The sequence below is a fragment of the Archocentrus centrarchus genome, unplaced genomic scaffold (genome assembly GCF_007364275.1).
Source record: "Archocentrus centrarchus isolate MPI-CPG fArcCen1 unplaced genomic scaffold, fArcCen1 scaffold_29_ctg1, whole genome shotgun sequence".
NCBI classification, from domain to species: Eukaryota; Metazoa; Chordata; class Actinopteri; order Cichliformes; family Cichlidae; genus Archocentrus; species Archocentrus centrarchus.
In genome coordinates this window covers 2507355-2526684 of record NW_022060258.1, presented here as the reverse complement: position 1 = coordinate 2526684, position 19330 = coordinate 2507355, and the positions used below count along the sequence as shown (strand labels likewise).

Genomic DNA, 19330 nt, shown 5'->3' with positions numbered 1-19330 from the left:
GCTGCTGAAACTATGGGAATGGACGTGAAGGAATGAAGAAAGTGAAAAAACAGGGACAAATATGTTTGAACCCTAAAAACTGAGCACAAAGAGCAAGGACCAAAAAACCCCCAACACACAACCACAAGGTAATTAACACACGCAATCCAGCTATACATGCATAAATGCGGACATGAGGTCGGACACTTCCGTAGGCTACATAGGCCGCAAAGACCCTGCAAGTCTAATCAGCGAGCATCTAACCAAGCTAGCTCCAAAACAGAAGCAGCATCAGGTGGTGAGAACATCAGGATGCAGCTGGATTTGAGCTTTGACTCCTTCAAGGAGTTTGTTTTTGTCAAACACCACATGTAGCTGTTGTTAATCTGCTGCACTGAGGCTGAACTTTATTGGGAGTTTATTGTAGAATTTATCGAGTTTTGGAGTTCATATTGTTCTTTGTTTCTCCCTGTTGATGTTCATGTGTGTCCTTAATATTACACACATTTAGCATGTAGTTCTGCTGTCTGTGAACAGTTGGTTGCTGAATTTATTTCTTTAAAGGGTATCTTTAAAGCGTACCTGATTAAGTATGAAAATACTAAAACTAATACTGAAACTAACTAAAACTAAGCATAAAACCAAAAATAAAAACTAATAAAAACGAGCAAAACCACTCTGAAAACTAATTAAAACTAACTGAATTAGAGGAAAAAAGTAAAAACTAACTAAAACTAAACTATAATGTAAAATCCAAAACTATTATAACCCTGGTAGGAACCATCCACTCACCTTTTCTGTGTCTTACAAAGACATGACATTTGGAACCAAAAATCTCAAATTCGGACTCATCAGACCAAGGACAGATTTCCACTGGTCTGATGTCCATTCCTTGCATTCCTTGGCCCAAGCCATTCTCTTCCTCTTGTTGATCTTCCTTTGAAGCAATTCAATAATAAAGTCCAGATTCACGCAGTCGTCTCTGAACAGCTGATGTTGAGATGTGTGTGGTGCTTGAACTCTGTGAAGCATGTAGGTGGGCTCTTATCTGGGGTGCTGTTATCTTGTGGTTTCTGATGAACTCTGATGAACTGATCCAGTGCAACAGAGGAAACTCTTGGTCTTCCTTTCCTGGGGCGGTCCTGATGAGAGCCAGTTTCATCATAACGTTTGATGGTCTTTGAGGAGACTTTCGAAGTTCTTGAAATGTTTCAGATTGACTGACCTTCATTTCTTAAAATAATGATGGACTGTTGTTTTTCTTCACTTTTTTGAGTTGTTCTTGCCATCATATAGATTAGAACATTACTCAAATAGGGTTATTCACTGTATACCAACTCTACCTCTTCACAACACAACTGATGGTCTCAAACACAATAAAAAGGCAAGAAATTCTAAAAAATAAACTCTTGACAGACACAGCTGTTAACTAAAAGCCATCCAGGTGACTAACTCATAAAGCTGACTGAAAATATGTGATGTGCAAAGCTGCCTACTTTGAAGAATCTAAAATATAAAACATATTCTGGTTTGTTTAACACTTTTTTGTTTATTAAATAATTCCATATATATATTTCTTCAGAGGCACCTGTCCAATTGAATGGTACAGTGGTCAAATAGACATAAAAACTGCATTATAATAGTGCTAATAAAGTGGTAATAATAATATAATACAGTTTTAAAAAGCTGCAAAATTAGCTTTACCTTTTTTAAAGATTCAAGTTATGCTGTTAATACACATGCGCACAGTTTCATGACACCAACCTTATTTATAAATCACTGAGAAACCAGGGTAGTCAACACATCTATCCATTTTCTAAACCGTGTATCCAAGACAACTATTAACTCTCACAGCTACACCCAGCAGTTACCTAAGAAGCACCCGGAGTGATCCCATGCAGGCACAGGGAGGCAGAAGGGCTCCAGCCGGTGGATTTGGACCTAGATTGGTATTTCATCGAGTAATGTTCGGGGTTCAATACTCATTAGATTCATTTTAGTCAAATTTTCATTCACAAAAGTGAATTCAATAGATTTCTAAATCCTTTGTTGTATTAAGAGTTTGTCATTCAAACAATGAAATTATGTAGCTTAATTCATAAAACTGACTTTCACTCAACACGCTTTATGCTCAGACCTTGGTGAAGAGGCCGGGTTAGCGGACCTCTGCTCTTGCGGTTTAATTACCTTTTAGCCACTCTAGATGGCAGCAGCTGGAGGGAGATGTTGAAGGCTGGCAGTTTCAGCTTTGAATATGGAAATTAGCGCCACTAATCTCAGCTCTAAACATCATAGAGAGGACTTTGGCAGCATAGTGGAGGAAATCTGTGCGTCATGCGCTAGCCTGAATTAAAACTCTGGGATTCCGCGGGCTTTAATCATATTCACAGTTAGCTTCTTATCTCCTCCATTATTTCTATAATTTAAATGTGAAAACGGCAGTCATACAGTCACTCAGTTAGTTCCATTCCGACTGGGTGGAACTGCTCTGCACTCTAACTGCCTTATTTCCTGCAACAATCAATCCCACTGTTTCTAATTGGACGTGGTAGCGCCCCCTCCTCCTTTTCCTCTGCTCTCCGGTTTATTGTCACTGACATTCGGATTATTCCCTCACAGCAGCAGCCTGCTCCCTCATCCTCCTCCTCCGTCTTCTCCGTCCGACAATGCGGGCACAAACTAAGGATTTATAATTTCTCCACCGCTCGCTCGTTTCTTCCTCCTCTGCACGGTAAGAGAAACCATTCCTTCCTCGTCGCTTTGTGCGTTTCTTTGAAATGTTTTGGTGCTGCTGCCTGGCTGCTGAACCACGCGCACGTCAAACAGCGCCGGACTCTCGCGCTGGACGTGGACTGTGTGAAGTGGGTTACCAGTCGGAGCTTCTGTGTTCTGCTCGGGCTGTTTGACTTTAACTTCCACAGTACTGGGCGGTCTGCGGGCGCAGAGGGAGATGTTTTTATGTGTGCTTGTTGGTTTCACTCCTCATATTGACCTGAATGTGTGTGATTACTGCGCGCTGCGCGGCTCTTTGGAACAGTAATGATTAACCAAGCCGTTTATTGGGAACAGTGTGCCAGCGCTGTCAGTCAGACCTGGAAAGGCGCACCACAGGAGAGCACATCACACCTTTTATTTTATCCTAAAGACCCCCCCGTGTTTCTTGACTCACTGCTGGATGGTGTGAGCGCCGCTGTTCGCGGCTAGAGACATCATAGGGCTGCACTGTGTGTGTGTGTGTGTGTGTGTGTGTGTGTGTGTGTGTGTGTGTGTGTGTGTGTGTCATTTGAATTGTGCCGAAATGATTGCCCACTCTTCACCGGAGTAATCTGAGGTGGGACCCCTGGAGGCTCCACTGGCCCCACTCTGATATCGACCCCTCTAATAGAAGACACTTACCCCCCCCCCCCCCCCCCCCCCCCCCACACACACACACACACACACACACCCTCCAGAATTTTGGGTGGCATATGGTTGCTTCTGCTCCGAGGCTCACAGATGTTCAGTTGTTACATCAGCAGCCTAGTTTGGAGCCACAAGACGCTCAAACTACATTCTACCTTCTGGTCGTGTGTGTGTGTGTGTGTGTGTGTGTGTGTGTGTGTGTGTGTGTGTGTGTGTGTGTGTGTGTGTGGAGGGTGTTAGTGTCATTATGGGGTCTGTGGCTCAGTAATTGGTAAGGTCTGATCTCCCTGTGCCCTCACTTGAGAGCTATAATCCTCAGCTGAAAGTAATCTCATGCAAAAAGAGTCAGAGTGATGCTGGGATGTATTTTAGTGGAATATGCAAATATCCATCTCAGCAGGAGGCAGCATCTGTGGGCTTGATCTGCGATTATTCACCTTTTGCGGTTTCTACTTTCCTGTCATCACGAGATGGAAGCAGTTTGATCAAAATGTGATCACGTTTTTCCAGTCAGGTTTAGAAGCATGTCGCAGTAAAATCATAAAGTAATAGTATTTCTAAATTTTAGTAATTCTAAAAAGAGATCAGATGGTAAAAAAAATGCTGCAAGTGTTTTTTTATTAATTATTTTTATTTTTTATGTTATGAAAAATGTCTTCACTCATGAATAAAGGTTCAAAACCAACTAGTTTAGATAAGATTAGATCACACTAAACTTTATTAATCCCTTTAGGAAGATTTCATCAGGGAAATTAAAGGTAACCAACATTTTGGCCCTAGAATTTATTGGTCCCCCTTTAAGATCAACAGTCCAAAGAGGTTTCATGATTTAAGCCCCAGATGGCTCCCAGGTGAGGTTTTTCAGACATGTCCAGCAGGGGCAGACCCTGCTTAGACTGCTGGCCTCATCATCTGAGCTCAGTGTTAGAAAATGGATGGATGTACTCCAGTATAATGTGACCACCATCACTGCCCCACTATGACCTTAATAATACATATAAAGTAGAGTTATCACTTTCATCATAGTAGGAGTTGCATTGGATTGCACAGGTGTACACATGACATGATGTGCATTAAGAATCTGTGCCACTGTATGTGGTGTGTCTCAGTGCAGCCTGCAGGCCGTATGCTGCGTGAGTGACGTGTACTGTTACGCTGAAGTTTGAGTGGCTGATGTATTTGTCTTGTATTGTACATAATCTAAATATGCGGTAAGACAAATGCACTGAGACATTACAGCCAAAACCTGAACATGTTTTATTCTAGTGGAAGAAAACGTCCAAAAACTCAGGACTTCCCTCATATACACTTTCCCTCTTTGTGCAACTTAATATTTAATTCCATCATTTGCATATTAAAATGATTCCAGAATCTGTAAAATTAAAAGTAGTTCTCTTAGTGTAAGTTAGCAGCTGCAGAAGTTTAATGCTGAAATCTGGTACTTGAGATTTGAACCTGTGAGTCCTGACCCTGAAACATCTGCACATTTTTCATGAGATGTTCAGAATCAGCTTCTTTTTATGACTCTGGCATTTACATCCACCAAACCGACTTATGTTTGTGTTTGGATTTTTTAGAGGGATTTGTTCACATATCGTTCAGAGCCTGATCGATAGGATGTTCATTCCTTTATTTCTGGCTGTTGACAGAATTTTCTGATGTATGGATCAATAAGTTACAAATGTAAATATGGCTTTAGAGTTTTCTCTTTTGGAAGGTGATGCAAATTAGCACACTGATTTCTCATTAGCACATTTAATCACACCATTTTTAGAAAAGTTGAAATACAAAAGGAAGATTGTCTTCATGTAAGTGGAAAAATCTCATTTTTGTATCTATTTTTTTTTAAATGTTCCCCATCACTGGTGGTGTCCTGCCCTCAGGCAAAATCTATCAGTATTTATTTAGAACATGAGTAATCTTGCAGCACCTCATGAAGCCTGAACCATCGCGCTGTAAACTTAGTATTACAATAACAGATGCATAACAAACACGGGAGATGAACCTATGGTATGAATATAAATGAATATAAATATTATTGAATATTTTTCAAGACAAAACAGGGCAAAGCTGTAAGCGCTGACAGCCTGCTGTTACAGGCTTTGCATTCAGATGTCCTTCACAGTAGTTTGCAGCAGTAACTGCCTATTTCTTGTCTTTACAAATGTATTTTTTTTTTATTGAACTCTTTAAAAGCCATTTTATTGTGTGATGTGACAGCAGAGCGGTGAACTCGATGTCAGAGTGGTGGCCTTGAGATTTACAGCATATGAGGCCAGTTTCCAGTGAGAACATCCATCTTCTCTGCTGCTTTCTGCTGGATTAGTCAAGGATGTCAAGCGATGCCTTAGCAGTCCAGCATGCTTGATCGTGGTATCACACGTTCACAGATGGCCCAGAAACGGCTTAAAAAGTTGTCAGATCAGCTTTGATGCACCGACAAACTAGTGCGGTGCATCAGAAGGACTGCAGCTGGCAGCGCTCACAGAAATCTGCCTTCAGAATCTCACGTCATGTGACGATGATCGAGTTTGTGTTTTAAATAATACATCCACAGCTTTACTGTTTGCCTTAAATCTTTCATGGCCTTTTGCTTCAAGTTAAGAAGCTCATTCAAAGTAATTAATTTCATTTCTGAATTTAATTGTTCTTAACTATTTTTTTATCATTGTGTCTGCAGAGAAAGGTCTTCAATTTATTTTAATATTTATTCATTCAAGTATGAACCAATGCAACACACCGCAGTATTTTTTCACTTGCTAAGCTTAGCTGGACCATAAAACACATACAGACTCAACATAACAAATGTGGGTGCAGTAAAAATATGAGGTGCCTGTATTATGATCTCAGTCAGGCTCCAGGTGAGGACGTCACCATGGTGATCTGCCCAACAGAAAATGCATTTTGACTAAATGAGCCTTTAAGTGATGTCATCTCATGATCGCCGTCAGCTGCTCCTCACCTGGCTGGTCTAAAAAGCTCAGATCAAACATGAAGTCAAGTTTCTGTGAAAACAGAAGCTCCTGTCAGTCCATCATCTACAGACTGTAGATTCTCCCCATGTTCCTGACACTCAGGAATGGAGGAGAAGGTTATCGTCACTGTTTGTGGGCAGCTGGAGTTGAATGGTTCAGATTTAGGTTCATATTGAAACAAAGGGTGTCATGATAACTGTTTACTGATAGCTGATATTTTTATGGCAGCGTGGTGGCTCAGTGTCAAGCCTGAATATTGTTGCTCCATTTTTTTCAGCCTCACCTGTAACTTTATAGATGAGTTTGACTGATTGTTGCTTTGTTTTAAACATTTCTATAGAGATCATGATAATATTGTTATTGTATTTTTTTTAACACTAAATTATATCAGTGATACAGTGACGGCCCTAATAAAGAAAAACCCCTAAAACTGACAGGCGTGAGAAAGAAAAGCACCGAACGTCCTGCTGTGTTACTGTGGTTACTGCTGATGGCTCCAACGGGTTGTTGGGGTGGAATATTTGTGACTGCAAAATGATCCAAAAACACTGCTGTGACACAGATGGAGAATCAATAATCAATCAAGAACAGCAGGATTTCCATTATTTCCAGCATTTGTTGTCTGAACTTCACTGCCTGCAAATCTCAATAAAGATCATTGTTGATCATTTAGATCAAACAGTTTCTGATGTGTAAATTGGAAAAATTGGACTGTTGTGCCCTAAAACTTTGTCCAGGAGGAAACCCCCGGCACAGTGCAGCCACACACACCTGGGGGTGCGACCTGACCAGTCAGCGGGTGAACCTCCCTCCTTAATGATGCTGGCAGCGTCACCGTCTTTAGCCTGTGGCGATGACACTGTGGACTGTGAACCAAGGGGACTTTTTATCAGAAGTTTAATTATTTATGAATGTGTTACAAGTGCATATTTATCTATTAGCATCATCACTAATCCACAATAATTCAAAGAATGAACACATTTTGACATATTTAGGTTAATCACAGAAAATAAACAGAAAGGAAATCAGTTGTTTCATATTAATCAATAAGCTTTTAAATTTTATGAAACCAATAAATGATAAATAAATCGGACTTCTGGGTTTTCAGATGCTCTCTCATGTAGATGTAACTAAAATGCAGGCCAGAACTCAAATTTAGATTTGCTCTGTACACAAAGTGGAACCACAAGAACACAGAGCATCTGAGCAGCCTCGATATGTTAGCATTTATCGATGCTTAACCTATTTTTATTTATTTATTTTTCAATGGTGCATTCACGTTACATGTGAAGCAAAGTCTAACCCTGCATGAATGCAGTCATGTTGGGAGCCAGCAAAGGATGAGGACGAGTACCTCCTGTAGTTTATGATCAAGTCCTACGATCACGCTCACATCACACAAACTTGTCCTCCTTTTGTTTCCTGTCCCCGTGCAAAAGCAAAGTGGGACCACTGAGCTCCAGCTGCCCTCAGACCGTGTTAAGAAGCTTGCTGTCCATTTCTGATTGTTGGTGGTGTCAGGGGAATCCCTGCTGATGGGTTTTCAGGATGCACACAAAGCAAAACTTTCACTGAAGCTGGAATATTTTTAACTCGCTTGTTTCAGTTCATCTCATTGCACAGACTTTGTTCAATGTTTGTGGAGCTGCAGGTTTTAGTTGAATATTATGACAGAAAGGAAAAGCCTGTTTGATATTTGGGCTTGTACAGTACACTCCAGTTAAAACACAGCCTTGCTCTCAGTGCGTCGCACACTCGCACTCAGTCACTCGCTCAGCCGAACACCGGCAGCTGCATATCAACCAGCCACATCAAACAGCCCAGTGATGCTGCCGCTCCGTCCTCTCTGAGATGAGCTTTAAAAGGAGAGTTTAATCTGGACTCTGCTGTTGGCAGTTGGTAGGCTGATTGTGCAGATGGGTGAGCATCGCTCGTGTGCGTGCGTCTGTGGGAGCGAGAGGGGTGGGGATTTTAGGAAGCATACTTGCATTTCAAAGTAATGGGCTATTTATAGGGCAGACAAACACAGTGAGAGAGCGCAGGGAGGGGGGCAAAGAGTCCACTGCCTTTGGCCTGTTGTTAGCATCGAGGAATGCACCAGTGGCTGTTGTGATAAGGATAGAGTGGAAGGGCTGCAGCCACAGCTTGTTAAGAGCACACGTGACCACACATATACTCGCACACCAAAGGCTGCACAAGCTGGGGTACACACACACACACACACACACACACACACACACACACAGTTTGTTTTAGTTACAGTGATTAGACTGTATGGGTACAGTCACGGACATGCACATTTTTTGGATTAATGCTAATTTATGTTGTTGTGATCAAGTTCAAAGATGATTGTGACTCAGGCGTACAGCTGGGAAATGCAGCGTATCTGTTTGTGTATTTCCAGTGACAGAGATGTGTTTTTATGTGTGTCTGTTGCTTCACTGTGCGAGTGGAACCAATTGTAGAGAAGGCTCCTCTGTGTGAAGTTCAGAGTGCCTGAATGATCATCAGAGATGCAGATACTGATCACAGCCTTACATGCAGGACGGTGGAGGCCCGAGGCCGGCGATGCCACTTCTTGGAAGCTTAAACAAATCAGGCCAACCTGCTTTGTGTGTGCTGCACGTGAGCGAACCAGGGCGTAGTCGGATCTGCTGGATGTGAGAGTGTGTAAAATGTCAGAGACACCCGGTGTTCTCCATGAAATGGAAACATACCTCAGTATTTGAGGTATGTTAGTGCCGTGTTTTTGTCTGCAAGGATGGCAGAAACTGCCAGCCAAAATTTCAGAAACTTGGCGTAGAGGTGAACGTGAAGGTGAATTGCTTTCTTTAAAATTGCTTAACAGAATTTTGCAGGGGTGGACTCCCCCCCCACACACACCCCCATTTCAGACCATTAAAAATCAAATTACAGTAGTAGAACCTTTGTTCACTGACAGCAGATTCAGACAATTAAAAATTTGAACTTTATACAATTATTTTTCATAAAGTTGAATTGAATTGATTGGTACATTTGTTTTCATACATTTGATATTTTTCACATTAATATGTGTTTTGAGGCTGTTACCTGCTGTGAGTGTCATGCCGAGGCAGTCGAGACAAACTTGGATGTTCTGCGCTGGAGCTTTTAATGAAGTTGGTGGCGCTGCAGGGGCTCCTGGAGGAAATGCTTTATAATTTTCATCTTGACTCCACTTAAAGAAATTGCTTGAAATTCGGCTTTCAGATGTGTGGATCTTGTGGGGTAAACACTCACATTGATTTTTTTTTTCTTTTTCCCCCAACACAAAGCTTCCTTGGATAAGCACAGCTCCATGTTTGGGTGCTTTAAACTTTATTTTACCATTCAAGTATTTCCCGTCTTTTATCTGGAATCCAGGACTTTACCTTTAATGTCGATACCCCACTACAGCAAGTCTCCTGTGTAATGATCCTCTGTGCTGCAAACTTTGCTATTTTTCCTCAGAAAAGCCAAAAACATTGGTACTCTTCTTCCACCTGTTTTTAAAGCCTGGTCAGTGTCTTTGCTCTGTTATTTGCTTTTATGGAGGGTTCAGTTGGAGGGTGGCATAATAAGAGAAATCGCAGGCAGCAGGACTGTGTTGTTGCACATGGGTTTCAGAGGCAGCTATACTGCAGCTCATTTTGGAAGATAAGATATGTCAGTTTTATTTATATCACCCTAATATTGCAAATTTGACTCATGGGGCTTTACAGCATACAGCAGCCCCTGTCCTAGAATCTTGATTCCAATAAGGAAATTTTTTCCAAAGTAACACTAAAAAGAAAAGATGGAAGTGTGACACGGCACGGTCCTGTCTCCCCGGGTGGATGAACTTTGATAACATTAAATCATAAACACACCACAAAAGTTGTAACATAGCATAGATTCTGTTTGTGTGCGAGACGAAAACATTTTGATGGTGAAGGAGAACAAGGAGTCAAAAATAGATCAAATAGCTTCAGACTGGGTGCTGGGCTCTGCAGCACTCGTTTGACCACAGTGTGATCAAATAACTGCTTTCTTTCTTATTGTGTCGTCTTATTTCTCACAATCACTGCTTAGACACTGTTCTGAAATCTTTACAGGAGCTGCATTGCAGTTAAATGTTGTTGTTTATTTGTTTATTTTTGTACAGCGACCGTACAACCAAACATGGTCACACATGGGCGACCGATGCCGTGCACTCAAAGCCTCTAGCCACAGGCTAATTTGCAGCCCCCGTCGCTGGTTAGGCTTTTGAATCCAAGCAAACAAATTAATACAGTTAATAATATAGATAAAAAGTTACGTACATTTTTAAGTTAGTAAACAAGTTGAAAGCACATAAAAACACATTCATACATAAAGCCTGAACAATCTGCATCCCACCTCCAGATAAGCTGATCAGTGTTCACAGTCGTTCCGGATCTTTTTACTCTGCAGAGCCCACTTAATCCAGCTCTTGTCCTCACACCTTTATTATCATATTTTCTTATTAACTGACAAATAACATCAGGGGCAAGGCCAAAGTAAATGGTACATTCTGTTGTTTTCTGAGAGGACAGTTCTGTCGCAGAGTAAGTTCCAGGAATGGGGCCTCTAAAAGTAAAATAAAAAAAACAGATTTGAATGCGGCTGATTTCATATTTAAGATCATCGTCTCGGGTGTGTTCAGTTTTCAGGTCGCTCCCCAGAATTCCTGTAATGACCACGTGCACTGTGTCCTCCGATTTCACAGCTGGCTTCAAACTTGCACAAACCACAACCACAAACTTCTCTTGCAGAGTGACCCAAATTTCCTGTGGAGGATCATCACTGGTGATGAGAGCTGAGAGCAGTTTCCAAGCCTGAAGGCAGCGTGTAAGATGAGGAAGACCAAGAGCACGCTCAGCCATTTTTGCCAATATTACAGCTCTTTTGTTTTTTTTGTTTTTTTCCCTTGGTCACCACCCTTCCTTCTCTTCAGATTTGCCTCCCTGTGTCATCATGCTCTTCTCAAAACTAATAGTGCCAATTTCCTGTTTTACTTTTGTTATTGTTGGACTTTGTGTATTCTTGTCAGGTTTACTTTCTCCCTTTGGTAGTTTCCCTTAAATCTAGTCAACCATTTTCTTTTGAAAGGACAGCTCTTTTGCACAGGAACTCAGGTGTGATCATCCACTCATCCAGTTCAGGGCCTATCCCAGCTGTTATGGGTGAGAGGCAGGGTACATCCCGGACAGATCGCCGGTGTGACGCAGGGCCAACACATACAGACAGACAACCATTCATGCCTACAGCCAATTTAGAATCACTAATTAACCTAACCCCATGCATGTCTTTGGACTGTGGGAGGAAACTAGGGTACCCACACAGACATGGAGAGAACATAGAAACTCCATACAGAAAAACCCCAGACTGGATTCAAACCCAGGACCTTGTTGCTATGAGTCAACACTGCTAACCACCACACCACCATGCCTAACTCGTAGTTTTTTTTGTATGCCCAATGATAAGTCACATTTGTGTGTGTGTGTGTGTTATAGATGATACACCTGGATTTATTCACCTCTCAGTTGCCACATTGTCTTGTTGACTAAGTGAGACTCAACTCAACTGGTTGGCAGCTGGTTGTGGTTATATTCCTGCTGAGTACCTACACTGTACTGCCACTCGTCTGCCTTCACACACATATGAACTTGAGTAACATCCATTCTTAATCCATCCATCCATTTTCTTCCGCTTATCCTGTTCAGGGTCACAGGGGGTCTGGAGCCTATCCCAGCTGTCATACGGCGAGAGGCAGGGTACACCCTGTACAGGTCGCCAGCCTGTTGCAGGGCCAACAAAGAGAGACAAACAACCCTTCACACTCACACCTATGGACAATTTAGAGTAGCCAATTAACCTAACTCCAGTAAGCGCATGTCTTTGGAAGGAAACCAGAGTACCCGGAGAAAACCCACGCAGACACGGGGAGAACATGCAAACTCCACACAGAGAGAGAGACAGAGACAGAGGCCCAGGCCAAGGTGGAATCGAACCCAGGCCTTCTAGATGTTATTCTAACTGTGAAGCAGCGGTGCAAACCACCGCGCCACTGTGCTGCCCCTATTCATCATATTAAACCCCACCCACAGGGTTTAATATGATGTGGGCCCACTCTTTGCAGCTATAATAGCTTCAACTCTTCTGGGAAGGCTTTCCACAGGTTTAGGAGTGTTTATGGGAATTTCTGACCATTCTTCTAGAAGCACATCTGTGAGGTCAGACACTGATGTTGGAGACAAGGTCTGGCTCACAGTCTCCGCTCTAATTCATCCCAAAGGTGTTCTATCAGGCTGAGGTCAGGATTTTGTGCAGGCCAGTCAAGTTCTTCCACACCAAACTGGCTCATCCATGTCTTTATGGAGCTGCTTTGTGCACTGGTGTGCAGTCATGTTGGAACAGGAAGGGGCCATCCCCAAACTGTTCCCACAGAGTTGGGAGCATCAAATTGTCAAAATTGTCTTGGTATGCTGAAGCATTAAGAGGTCCTTATTGACTCTGAAGAAAGTTGGTGACCTCTGTGCTCTATGCACCTCAGCATCCACTGACCCCACTCTGTGATTTTACGTGGCCTACCATTTGGTGGATGAGTTGATTTCATTCCCAATCGCTCCCACTTTGTTATAATCCCACTAAGAGTTGACTGGAATATTTAGTATTAAAGAAATTTCAGGACTGGACTTGTTGCACGGTACCACACTGGAATTCCCTGAGCTCCTGAGAGTGACCCATTCTTTCACTGATGTTTGTAGAAGCAGTCTGCATGGTGCTTGATTTATACACCTGTCTGAATGGAAGTGACTAGAACACCTGAATTCAATGATTTGGATGGGTTAGTAAATACTTTTGGCAATATATTTTGTGTAATTTTGCAGTTAAATCATCATCCCGCAGCAACTCCGTCACTATTTGTGGAGTAATTTCTTTTTTCAAATCTGAGATTCTGGCTAGTCCTAAATCTCAGTAGTTACTGTAAATTTCTGTGAATGGAGAAAGGAACAGATTTGCGATTTTCACCAGTCTCTCACAGTTGGGTGTATTACCACTAATGGATTGTATGTAGTTCACAGCCTGAAGCATTCGATTGCAGACTGATAATGGATTGCTGTTTTATCGCCGGTTTGATGCACTGAAGACACTTTCAAGTTTTTCTGGTCTTCAAAGCAACCATTTTGAAGACAACAAGATATCTAGTTCATTGCATACAGTCACAATAATTGTGCTCTTGCCAGAGTCTACAAATGCTGTTTTCTCCAGTGTGACAGGCGTTTTATAGACTTTTGTGTGCCTTCCTCCTTTGTTCTTGCTGACTGATCACATGTGTAAGACCCCTTCCTGTCTGGACTAAAGATGTGGATTTTTGGACTTTAATTCTGCCTCAGTGTCTTTGGGTTCTCTTCTTCCTTTATTCATCACAAATAGGACTTTTTCTTCTTTCAGCTGATCTCTTTAAGGGTCACCACAGCCACATTTGCCTCCGTCTCACCCTACCCCAACCATCTTCCCCTGTCACACTAATGCTCTCCATGTCCTCCTTCACTACATCAGTGAATATTCTCTGTGGTCTTCCTCTTTTCCTCCTGCCTGACAGCAGCTCTATATTCAACATCTTTTGTCTAGTTTATCCCCTATCCCTCCTCTGCACATTACCAAACCATCTCAGCTTCGCCTCTCTAACCAAACTGCTCAACCTGAGCTGTCCCTCTGATGTACTCATTTCTAATCCTGTCCATCCTGGTCACTCCCAATGAAAAACCCTCACATACTTCTGTGCCACTCCTGACTTCATCATTAAGTGCAAACTGGACTTCTGCTGATGGCTCTGGAAAAGCCAGCTGTGGTGAAATAGTTTCAGAGGTGCACAGGAAGAGGATTTTGAACACGAGATGGGCCAGATTTTAATCAGGTGTGGTCTTCCTTTAAAGACAACTGAATTTTTTTAAAAACCTTTATTTTACCAGGTGAAATGTTTGAGAACCAGTTCTCATACAAACATGACCTGGAATACAACATATTGCTGTTGATATTCTGTCCCAGCCTCCAACTTTTCACCCACAAATCTCATGGACTAAGCTGAAATGATGACTTGAATATTTATGTAGTTAACCCTATAACACCCTGTGACCTGCCCTTACCTGCTGTGAACAGCTGGTCAACACCGAGCGTATCACCACTGAGATATTCGTTAAACTGGGGGAAATGTATGCAGGTTTTGGACTAGATGTGTGATTTTAGTCAAGAAAATCTCCTGATTAATCAATAATAAGAGTAATAGTTTGCACATATTATCACTGAAAAGCTCAGATGGCAGTTTCTCTGTTCTAAGGTGCATTTTGGGAAGTGTAGGATTTGAGCCCTAAGCAGCAGCAACAACAACAAAGTGCAATATGAGATGGCAGTGCACAGCAGAAAGCAGCACATCAGAGTAAATAACATGTACAGTATAACCCAACATGACACAACTATAACAACATAATAGAATTATTGTGCAATAATATGAAGTGTAACACTGGAGCCTAAAGTGTGGAACACAATGTCACACATGGAAACAATCACAGCTCCGCTCTCAGTGCTACAATATGTCGCATTATTTCATCTTCCAGGCAGACCTGGAGCTAATATCCAGCCCACTGCTGAAGAATAGATGCCTTGTTCATATCAGCAGAGTGGCAGGAAAACAAAATATTTTCCACAAATACCCTCTTATATAAGCTGTCCCTCTTTTTTTTTATCATCTTCTTGTTCGTTCTCTTCCTCACAGAAATCGAGGTCAGTGTTAATTGAAATTCAGACACCTATTAATTAGTGAGTAGAGTTCGTTCTCCCTCTGTCTCCTTTTCAGTCCAGCCCTCCTCTTTGTCTCACAGTTTCATAACTGCTTCTCTCTCTGTTTTTACCTTCTCACTCTTCCTCTAGCCGCTCTCATCCCTCACTTTCAGGCTTCTCTTGATGATTGCCACTTTCGTTTGGCTCCTTAGATCAAGCTGTTTTGGTTGACGTCTGTGCTCGCAGCTTTGAACAGCCGCTCTCTTCGGGGAGTTTCATGAGTCGTTCTCCTCTGGGATGACGTTGGCTGCGGATTAATCACCATCAAGTCCAAATCATGCACAGCTTCGCTTTCTCAAGCTGCAATCCACTGGTTATTTATTAGACAGCCAGTCATCTTGTTGTCAAGCAATTTGTTAATTAAAGGAACTTGGGTGGACTGAGAGTGTGTGTTGGAGTAATGATTAAAGCCAAGCGACAGGACATACTGATGGTGGAAGTGATGGTTCTGCAGACTAGGCCGTGTGACCTCAAACCATTTTTCATTCCTGTTTAGCTCACAAGCTGCCTGAAGTGATGTTAAAGAAACTCACAATCCCTTATCAGTTATCTTGCTGTAAGCTTTGACATCTGAGTTGGTTCTTAAATTCTGTTTTTATTAGTTTGAATGCTGAGTTAACCTGATGAGAGTCACCATGCTGCTGCCATCTGTTTAAGACAGTTTTTGCAGTTTGTATAAAAATTTTATAGAAATTTTATAGAAATCATGAGCACCATTTAGAAAATCAACACTGGCCACTTCCTGATTCTGTGTCCATTTGATTATTTTTTTATCCATTTAGTCTATAAAGATTCATGAATGAATGGGTGACTGTGGCTCAGGAGGTGGAACAGGTTATGTGCTAATTGGAAGGTTGATGGTTTGATCCCTGGCTGCTCCAGTCTGCATGCCAAAGTATCCTTGGGCAAAATACCCAACCCCAAGTTGCTCCTGATGTGTTCACTGGAGTGTGATTGTGTGTGTGCATACTAGATAGAAAGCACTTAGCTGTAAAAAGTGCTTGTGTGAATGAGACGTGCTGTTTAAAGTGCTCTGAGTGGAAAAGTGCTTTTTAGAACCAGTCCATCTACCAAATATTGAAATGGTTCCAAGTGAATATAGTTGGTCAACATTCATTGTTCTGTCTCGATTTCCTGGATGTTGAGTATGTTTGTCCACCATTTACTCTTTAGTTTTTACTCAGGACAGACCGTGCCGTACAGCAGGCCAGTCAGATGATTTCTTTCAGTCAGTCAGCGTTGTTTGTAACCAGCCGTTTTCCCTTTCCATCAGTGGTAAGCAATTATTTCTGTAAATGCCTTCAGCAGCAGCTGTGTGTGAGGATAGGCGAATATGTCATCGCTCCATAGATATGGCTGGTCCACCACCCCATAGATGATCCGTCTGCCTCGTTTAAGTGGTGGTGGCACAGATCTGAAGGGTTTATGAGACGGTGCCAAAGTGGTGGTGTGGTGGTTGGTGGTGGTGTAAGCCAGTTTCTGGACTTTAAAGTTGGAGACTGAGGTTCATGTCCTGAATGGGACCATCATTTTTACACTTGCAGTTTGGTTAGGTGTAGGCACCAAAACTGCTTCCTTCATTACATGATTTGGGTTAAATTGGTTGGACCAAACTTTTCTCTTCTTCTTTAAAGGTGCTCCTATAATCAGAATAAGAAAGACGTTAAAGGGAACGTCACTCAGGTGTATATCTGAAGATCAGCTAGTCTTTTAATAAATATGTAATTTCTAATAAATAATCCAGCAGTAAGCAAGACAGTGAGTGGGAGCCCCATTTAATGGTTTTTATTGAGCTCGTTGCTCGAGCACACCTGCCGCTCATTCAGATGTGCTGAGATTTTGTCTTTTGGGGAAATTTCATGGAAAACGATGATACTTCCTCTGGTAGCACAATTTCAGTGAGGTTATTATCCAAATTACTGCCTGTCATTATTATTGAAACGAGAGGGTCAGAGTGTGTTTTTAACATCTCGCTTTAAAATGAGTAATTAATCAGTTATTGTACAACACTAACTAATAGGTTAATCAAATAAATGCTTCATTGTGTGTGACCAGCTGACCTGAGTAAAGAGCTCTTAGCTTTCAGCAGGCTTGCTGTCTCATATCAGTAGTTTCTCATTACTGTCGGTAGTTCCTTTTGTAGAAAACGCACAATAGCAGTATGTCGTGGTATGAAGAAAATGATCAGCAAACCAAGAGACATGAAAGCAGAATTCTTTTTTAAATAGAAACAATAACCAAAACCAATGTTTGAGCTTCAGGCTCCTCCAGACTCTGTGCGTGACCGTCTGCAGTTAGTCTCAAATATCTCATGACTGCCCGTGGAAACATCCCAACTCTTTTTTTTTTAAATCACTTTTTGTTTATATAAAATATTCTCTGAAATGATTCAACCCTCCTTGCCATTGTTGAGAAACCAGCCATCATTTCTTCCATCTTCATTTTATACTTTTTTTTTGTGAAAGCAAACCCACAATAAAAGCTTTCAAAATATCGGTCAATTTATTGCTGCTCTTTCTGAGTTCTGTTATCTGCAATCCTGAGTTAGGTTATGAGTAAACCTCCTGCCCCGTCACGACAAAACAGCTTGTGATGGTATTGACCGGATGTATGGTCACTAATGGATGTGAGGACTCTATCATTCTGCCTTGCACAAAAGCCGGGGTTCACAGAAAGCACTCAGACTCTGAGAGTGCTCTCCTTTGACGAGGGAGCTTGGCCTGTGAGCTGCAGAGCCTGAAGGAAGGCCATGAGACTGGTAGAGAGCCTCTTATACTAATGCACTTAAAGTCTCCAGAGAAAGCTGAAGAGAAGAGACTGAAATGAGAGAAAGTGGAAGGAGATGGCAGTTAGAAAAACTAGCAGAGAGCTTGAAAGGAGGAGAAGCATACTTTTGTATGGAAACTTGCAGTGTTTGATGCAGATAAGCAACAAAAAGACAGCAGCTGCAGAAGCCGGGAAAAAGATGTGATACAGGAGAGACGAGAGCGATGCGAATGAGCCTGAGAGTAATGGTGGTGGTAAGCCATCAGATAGTGAAGGTTGGAGGTTAATAACTCAGTGAGGAGAACGGTGGAGGACGATCTCCGTGGGGCGAAAAGAGAGGTTATGACGAGTGGCGTTTACGATGCAGTCCTGCTGCGGGGATATAACGAGACACCTGGCCTGCAGTTTGGTTCAGTTGATGATGCAATTCACATGTGATGGTTTTGAATCAAACGCTGATGACCAAATATATATATATAGAACCATTCTGGCCTCATATGCTGCTGTTATTTGTGTGAAAGCTGAAACGGTGCCGTGAGGTGTTGGGCACCAAAATGTCAGCAGGTCATTTGAGCCCTGGAAGTTACAGTCCTGGATCAGAGGTGTTCCAGCCGAGCTTATTCCAGTGAAGGAAAATTAAACTAAAAGCTCAAATCAAACATTTTAGCTAGCTGAATTAAAAATAAGAATATGCAAGAAATACTTTTAGGTTTGGTCGTCGTTGAACGGGTGAATTTAGTTTTCACAGCCAGCCTGAGGAGGCTTTGGTGCATTTGTGTCAGCGTGCTGGTTTAGACCCAGTCTGGGAACTATCTGAAACTAAACTGAAAATAAATATTAAAAAATATTTAGAAAATGTAAACTGTGATCACTCTGGTTCACCAGAAAAGGCTTGGAGTTTAGTTTGGGCTTTGTCATTTTGTGGGTCATTGTAAATTAGAGGGTCCTTCTGGCTGTGTTTCTGCACTGACAGTAAAGGCAACAGTTTATGAATGTCGGTACTGAAAAAGAGAATGAAATGTGAGCCAGAGGAATCGGCCGTGTTATCTAGTAGTTCGTGTGAAGCTTTTGAGGTCCTGCGTTCTGTTTCTCAGCACCATTTTCTATCACGCAGCCCCACACTGAGCTCTCTTTTGGCACACATCAGCAACTTTGAGATTTTGAAGCACAGTTTTGTATCCTGATTCTTGAGGCGCTTTGTGAAATGGAGTCTTGTTATGAAGCTCGCTCATAGCTTCAGCTGCAACAAGAAGAGTGGCTCTTTTCTGCAGAGGATGAGGGCGTAGCGTGTCAAATTAAGCCCAAGCCCCCTCCGTCTGCCTTATAAGACAAACCAGTAGCTGTTTTCTCAATACGGCAATAATATAATA

The 19330-nt window shown here is 42.0% G+C and overlaps 1 protein-coding gene across 1 annotated transcript in view; it reads left to right on the top strand.

Annotated features, from left to right (window-relative positions):
* The first annotated feature begins 2588 nt into the window (after window positions 1-2588).
* The window catches only part of pcbp4 (poly(rC) binding protein 4), a 206741-nt gene continuing 189999 nt past the window's right edge, over window positions 2589-19330 (top strand). The window contains exon 1 of the mRNA XM_030723841.1: window positions 2589-2710. The gene's annotated coding sequence lies outside the window, so the exon portion shown is untranslated. The remainder of the gene's footprint in view (window positions 2711-19330) is intronic.